Consider the following 6,965-nt stretch of genomic DNA (forward strand, 5'->3'; position numbering starts at 1 on the left):
AACCATCCTCAGCCCTGCGGTTAATGGCCCTTTCTGTCTAGTGCCAAGAAAAGTGAAGTTTGCAGTAACCAGTACTTAGCCCCTCAAACCAATTTGAACAGACCCAGAAAGCAGCATGTAGAAAATGTTTCCGGGAGACGGGGGCCTGCACCAGGATGGCACAGAAGTTCCAGAAAGGACTCAGTGACGCCAGCCAGGGAGCCTTCCCATCCACAGGCTTCCCATCAGCTGGGCTTACAGTTTGGGCCAACCAGACACTAGCCAGCAGCTCAAACGAAAGCAGCACAAGTCAGTGCTTTACGTTCTTATTCCAGGAAGCAAAAAAAAAAAAAAAAAGGTAAACAGTAAACGAGGGCACCTGTAAATTTACAGTTCATCAAATCCACTCTCAAGGTCCCCAGGGAGCAGCTGGAACACCACACCCAGGAACTGAAAACAGGAAAATGTTGCTGCAGCCCCGGTCCGTTAGGAACTGATTTACCTCAGGAACTTTACAACAGCACTTTGTGGTCTCTGCTTTCCTGGTGGAGACGAGGGTGGAGAGTGAGGAGTCTTGCTGGTGAATCTTCTAAGCGAATCCAGGGGGGAGGCTAAGTGTGGAGGAGGCCCTGGGGGGAAGCCGCAGCCACGTCCCGGTCCCCGAACAAAAGCACTGGCTTAGCAACCCGTTCCTAAGGACAGTCACTCAGGGTGGCGTTTTTTTCTTTTAAAGTGACAGGCTACTTCAGTGAAATAAAAATATCCTGAGTGGGCAGAGGAGCAGAGAAGGACAAAGAAAACAAGGCAAGGAGGAGCTGGGCAGAAATGAGGTCAAGCTTTAAAGCCATAACACCCTGCCCCCTTCATGACATCGGGTCACTGGGATTTCTGATAAAAGACAAGCAATGCTCAGAGGTGCAGCAGTTTAGAATCATAAAAGGCCACTGTTTTCACGGAGGCCGGCCGACATGTTTAACTGCTCAGCTGCAAAGGCTCTGTGGGGGTGTTTTTGAACACCCACAAATGTTGCACTGGAGTTTTTTTCCACTTAAATGTGGAAGATATCTCTTTGTTTACTCTCTGACTCCCACTAAAAGTACTGAAAGGGGATACAAATGTTATGGTCCAAAAAATTAAAGAAAATTAGAGAAGAGACAAAGCAAATGGAAGAATAATGGAATGAGCAGATCAAAGAAAGCTTTGTGTGTGTGTGTGTGTGTGGTGTATCGGGTGAAAGCATGAGACTAAAGAAACAAACCTTCATAGAATCCCACAGGTGCTTGGGATTTGGAGCACGAGATACCAAGGAAGGTAGAGAAAGATTTGGGGCTAAAAATGTGGGAAGATTTCAGGGTTTGTATATAGAGGGGCTAGACCTGTGGTGGATTCCCTGGGTGGTGTAAACAGTTACGTGCTGACTGAAGTTGGAGGTTGGAGACCACCCAGAGATGTCTCAGAAGAAAGCCTTGGCTATCTACTTCCAAAAAATCATCACTGAAAACCCTATGGAGCACAGTTCTACCCTGAAGCACATGGGGTCGCCATGATTTGGAATTGACTCCACGGAAACTACTGGTTCATGGTAGTGGCAGCCCCCTGGGACCTTCCCTCACTCCTGGCAGCCTGATGAACAATGTTCATCTGCCCCACCCCTCTCATCTTCTGCTGCCAAGTGGAGATGAACCAGAGACACTCTGGTCTCAGGTTCCCACGTACACACAGCAGAAGGTGGGGTGTGTCTCAGTGCTGAAAAACAGTCTATGAAATGAACAGATAAGCAGGACCCTTTCCGAGCCCTTCTTATAGATCTTAGGCACCTTTGTGTGTGTATAAACACGCACCTTTGGCTCCCCCTCTCCCCCTTCCACAGCATCAAATTGGAGACCTGAATGGCCACCAAGAACGAACCCCAGACACTGACACTTCAGGGTCTGCCAATGAAAACACCAGCGATCGCCATTACAGAAGAGCCTCACAGAGAAAATGAGATGATCTCAGGCTAAGAAACCCAACAATCATAGTTATAGAAAAAGAGAACCAAGAAAATGGAAAGTTAGACTTTACCAAAGCAACAACATAAGAAAAGATCTCAGAAATGAAAGACTACTTCAGATTGAAGAGGACCATCCATTATTTAGTGCCAGCACAAAAATTTTTTTTTGTGTGCTGACACTAAATAATGGACAAGAAAATTTATTTTGGAGTCTGGTTAGGAGATTTTCTAGCTAGATTTTTGACCACTGATTCAATTTCTTAAATGCTTACAAGTCTATTCAGTTTTTTTTTACATATTTTCTTAATTCAGTTTTGGAATATTGTACATTTTTAGAAAGTTGTCCATTTTTCTTTGTTTTTAAATTAATTGGCATAAGATAGTTCAGTTTCTAATTTTTAAAATCTGATATATCAGCAGTTTAGTTTCTGCTAAAAATTTGGAAGACCGCTACCTGGCCAACTGTCTGGAAGAGATCCATATGTATACCTATTCTCAAGAAAGGTGATCCAACTGAATGCTGAAATTATTGAACAATATCATTAATATCACATGCAAGCAAAATTTTGCTGAAGATCATTCAAAAGCGGCCGCAGCAGTACATCTACAGGGAACTGCCAGAAATTCGGGCTGGATTCAGAAGAGGACGTGGAACAAGGGGTATCATTGCTGATGTCAGATGGATCCTGGCTGAAAGCAGAGAATACTAGAAGGATGTTTACCTGTGTTTTATTGACTCTGCAAAGGCATTCGACTATGTGGATCATAACAAATTATAGAGAACATTGTGGAGAATGGGAATTCCTGAACACTTAATTGTGCTCATGAGGAATCTGTACATGGATCAACAGGCAGTCATTCAAACAGAAAAAGAAGATACTGCATGGTTAAAGTCAGGAAATGTGTGGGTCAGCGTTGTATCCTTTCACCATACCTATTAAATCTGTATGCTGAACAAATAATCTGAGAAGCTGGACTATATGAAGAAGAACGGGGCATCAGGATTGGAGGAAGACTCATTAACAACCTGAGTTATGCGTATGACACAACCTTGCTTGCTGAAAGTAAAGAGGATTTGAAGCACTTAGGAAGATCAAAGACAACACCTCAACATAAAACAAAAATCCTTACAGCTAGACCGATAAGCAACATCATGATAAATGGAGAAAAGATTGAGGATTTCATTTTAGGATCAAGGATTTTAGGATCAAGGGATCCACAACCAACACCCATGGAATCAGCAGTCAAGAAATCAAAAGACACATTGCATTGGGCAAATTGGCTGCAAGAGATCGCTTTAAAGTGTTAAAAAGCAAAGATGTCACCTTGAAGACTAAGGCACACCTGACCCAATCACCTCATATAGATGGGAAAGCTGGACAATGAATAAGGAAGATCGAAGAATTCACGCCTTTGAATTATGGTGTTGGAGGAGAATATTGAATATATTCTTGGACTGCCAGAAGAACGAACAAATCTGTCTTAGAAGAAGTACAACCAGAACGCTCCTTAGAAGCAAGGATGGCGAGACTTCATGTCACATACTTTGGACATGTTATCTGGAGGGATCAGTTCCCTGGAGAAGGTCATCATGCTTGGTAAAGTAGAGGGACAGTGAAAAAGAGGAAGACCCCCAACGAGATGGATTACATAGTGGCTGCAACAATGGTCTCAAGCGTAGCAATGATTGTGAGGGCAACGCAGGACCGGGCAGTGTTTTGTTCTGTTGTACATAGGGTCGCTATGAGTCAGAACCAACTTGATGGCACCTAACAACAACAACGATGTATGGGCAGTTATGTTCCTTTTATTATTCCTAATAATAAACATTTTATGCTCTATTTTGCTATGCCACTGTGGTGGTTTTAAAATAAAGCTCCTTACCTTTTATTGTGCTTTAAGTGAAAGTTTACAAACCAAGTCATTCTCTCATACAAAAATTTATATACGCCTTGCTATATACTCCTAGTTGCTCTCCCCCTCATGAGACAGCACACTCCTTCTTTCACTCTCTATTTTCATGTCCATTCGGCCAGCTTCTGACCCCCTCTGCCCTCTCATCTCCCATCCAGACAGGAGATGTCAACATAGTCTCCTGTGTCTACTTGATCCAAGAAGCTCACTCCTCACCAGTATCATTTTCTATCCCATAGTCCAGTCCAGTCCCTGTCTGAAGAGTTGGTAAAGCTCCCCAATTTTTTGACACACCTCCCATGAAGAAGTGAGTCTATTTTCCCTCCTCTTGTATCAAGGTTGACTTGTAATTGTTTTGACCAATAGGATATGGCAGAAATGATGCTGGGTGATGTCTGAGGCTGAGTGAGAAAAGGCAATGCAATTTCTACCTTCTTTGCTCCAACATTTTTGCTTGGAGTCCTGAGACACCTTAAGTTCAACTACCCTGAGGCTGCCATGGAGTGAGGAAGTGAAGCCACTGGGAAAACCATGGGTAGTAGATTCTTTGCTTGGCAACCCTAGTCTTTGAGTCATCCTAGCAAAGGCACCAGACATGTGAGTGAATAAGCCTTTGGATGATTCCAGCCCCCAGATGTTCAGTCACCTGGCAGGGACCAAGTTTTCTCAGCTGAGACATTATAGAGCAGAGAGTAGCCATCCAAGCTGTGTTCGGTTCACATTCCCGACTCCATATGCGTAATAAGACAATGCTTTTATGCCACTAAATTTTGGGAGTAATTTGTTACACAACAATAGTAATATTACTAATATCAGTAATAGCAAAAGCTGGACAATGAAGAAAAAGACCAAAGAATACTTGACACATTTCAATTACGGAGTTGGTGAAGAATATTGAATATACTGTAAACTGCTGGTAGAACAAACAAATCTGTCTTGGAGGAAGTACAGTCAGAATGCTCCTTAGAAGCGAGGTCTCACTTACTTTGGAGGGTCATCAGGGTCATCAGGGGGGACCAATCTCTGGAGAAGGACATCATTCTTGGTAAAATAGAGGGTCAGCAAAAAAGAGGAAAATACTTAATGAGATGAACTGACAGAGTTGCTGCAACAGTGAGCTCAAACATAGCAAGGATTGTGAGGATGGTGCAGGATCGGGTGGTGTTTCGTTCGGTTATAAATTGAGTTGCTTTGAGTTGGAGCTGACTCGACAGTACCTGAACAACAGTAACCATAGTGACTGGAGGAGTCACATATTTAAATAAGTAAATAGGTGAATGAACGAGATATAGTCATTATTTGTTACACGGGGCTCTGAACCACATACTTCTTACAAAAAACAGGCAAATGTATTCAATGCCCCCAAGGATAGTGCCACTAAAGTGTATTACATTTGAAACTTTTCTCCATTTTTGGGATACTGGAATAAATGTGGAAAAATTGTAGAGCCTGAGATGAGACTAAAAATAGCCATTGTAGTTGAGTCAATTCTGACTCATAGCGACCCTACAGGACAGGGTAGAACTGCCCCATAGGGTTTCCAAGGAGTGCCTGGTGGATTCGAACTGCTGACCTTTTGCTTAGCAGCCATAGCACTTAACCATTACACCACCAGGGTCTACTATGCTGCATTCTCTTTGAAGGAAAGCCGCAATGGTGTATTATTTGGGTCAGCAAATGGCTAAAATATGCATTTTACACCTGGACCTGTGGAACACAATTTCAGTATTAGATAACTGTGTCATTCTTACTCAGTTCTTTGGCTTTTATAGTACTTCTGATTGTAGCCTATTTATTTTCTCCGTGAAAGAAAACACGCATCACACGCGAAAACACATCGCTGAAATCGGGCTCAACTTGGAAGTTGAAGAAGCACCCCGGATCACTTTTGATTTATATTTTCCAATTTACTGAATTATATACAGCTCCCCTTGAAATGTAACTTGAACCCCAGCTAATTTGAACCTTGTGTTTCTAACAGTGAATGGAGAGAAACACTTATTGACTCCAACATACTGCTTATGTCGTCGATTTTGTTTTACAGGCATGAAGGCATTTGGTTTTCTTCCTCCAGTACCACGATTTTCAACCTGTTTTGAATTGCAACACTTTCATCTCATTTGCTTCATTTCCCAACAGTCTCACCTCCTATGAGAGCTGCCGGAGCTCTAGAGAATAAAATGCTATGAGTTACTTTATTCAGAGACATGATTTTTGGTAAGTGAAGATGCTCTTACGTATCAGAGAAGACCGCTGCTCTACGATGACTAGTCGATTCCCGTATTTTTCTTGTTGAAAAGGTTATTTTCAAACAATTTTCATGTTCTCTTCTCTCCAGCTACTCCCCTGAGTGCACCTCTCTGGGATGACCTCCTTCATCCACATAGGGTACAAACATCACCACAACGCCTTCATTTTCTAATCAGTCACTTGAAAATGGGCTTGCCCTTATCAGCAGGAATTCCAGTGTCTCCCCTGTGAAGTCTCATTCCCACCTAGAGTTATTCATAAATCTTGAGGAGCTTACTCAATTCAAGGGTAGGCATTGGTCCCAGTGCCAATGGAGAGAGAAAGAAGAGTCTAGCCAGTTATTGCTGGAGATGATTCCCGAGCAACTGAAGCATTTTTGTTCTTTGTGACCTTGATGCCCCTGTTTTAGTTAGGGTTATCTAGAGAAACAAAACCAGTGAGACGCACACATATTTATGGAGAGAGAGAGAGGTCTGCCAAAATATCTATTTATAGTCTGAAGGCAGACCACATCCTAAGAAACTCTCCTTTGAACTGATTGATTACATTACATTGCATTGCATTAGATGACATTATGGAACAATAACTAGTCTAGTGTTTAGCAAAACCACTGGGAACCACAATGTAGCTAAGTTGACACATAAAAATAACCATCAGTGCCTGATGCTCCAGATACAACAGACATTTCTTACTTCAGATTCCATGGTTACACTCTTTTAGTTTATCTGTGGTTACACTCTTTTAGATTTAGTGGGACATTTGGTAATGTCTGTGAACGTTTTTGGTTGTCACAACTGGGGGAGTGATACTGGCATCTAGTGGATAGAGG

The sequence above is a fragment of the Loxodonta africana genome, chromosome 5 (genome assembly GCF_030014295.1).
Source record: "Loxodonta africana isolate mLoxAfr1 chromosome 5, mLoxAfr1.hap2, whole genome shotgun sequence".
In the NCBI taxonomy this organism is placed as follows: Eukaryota; Metazoa; Chordata; class Mammalia; order Proboscidea; family Elephantidae; genus Loxodonta; species Loxodonta africana.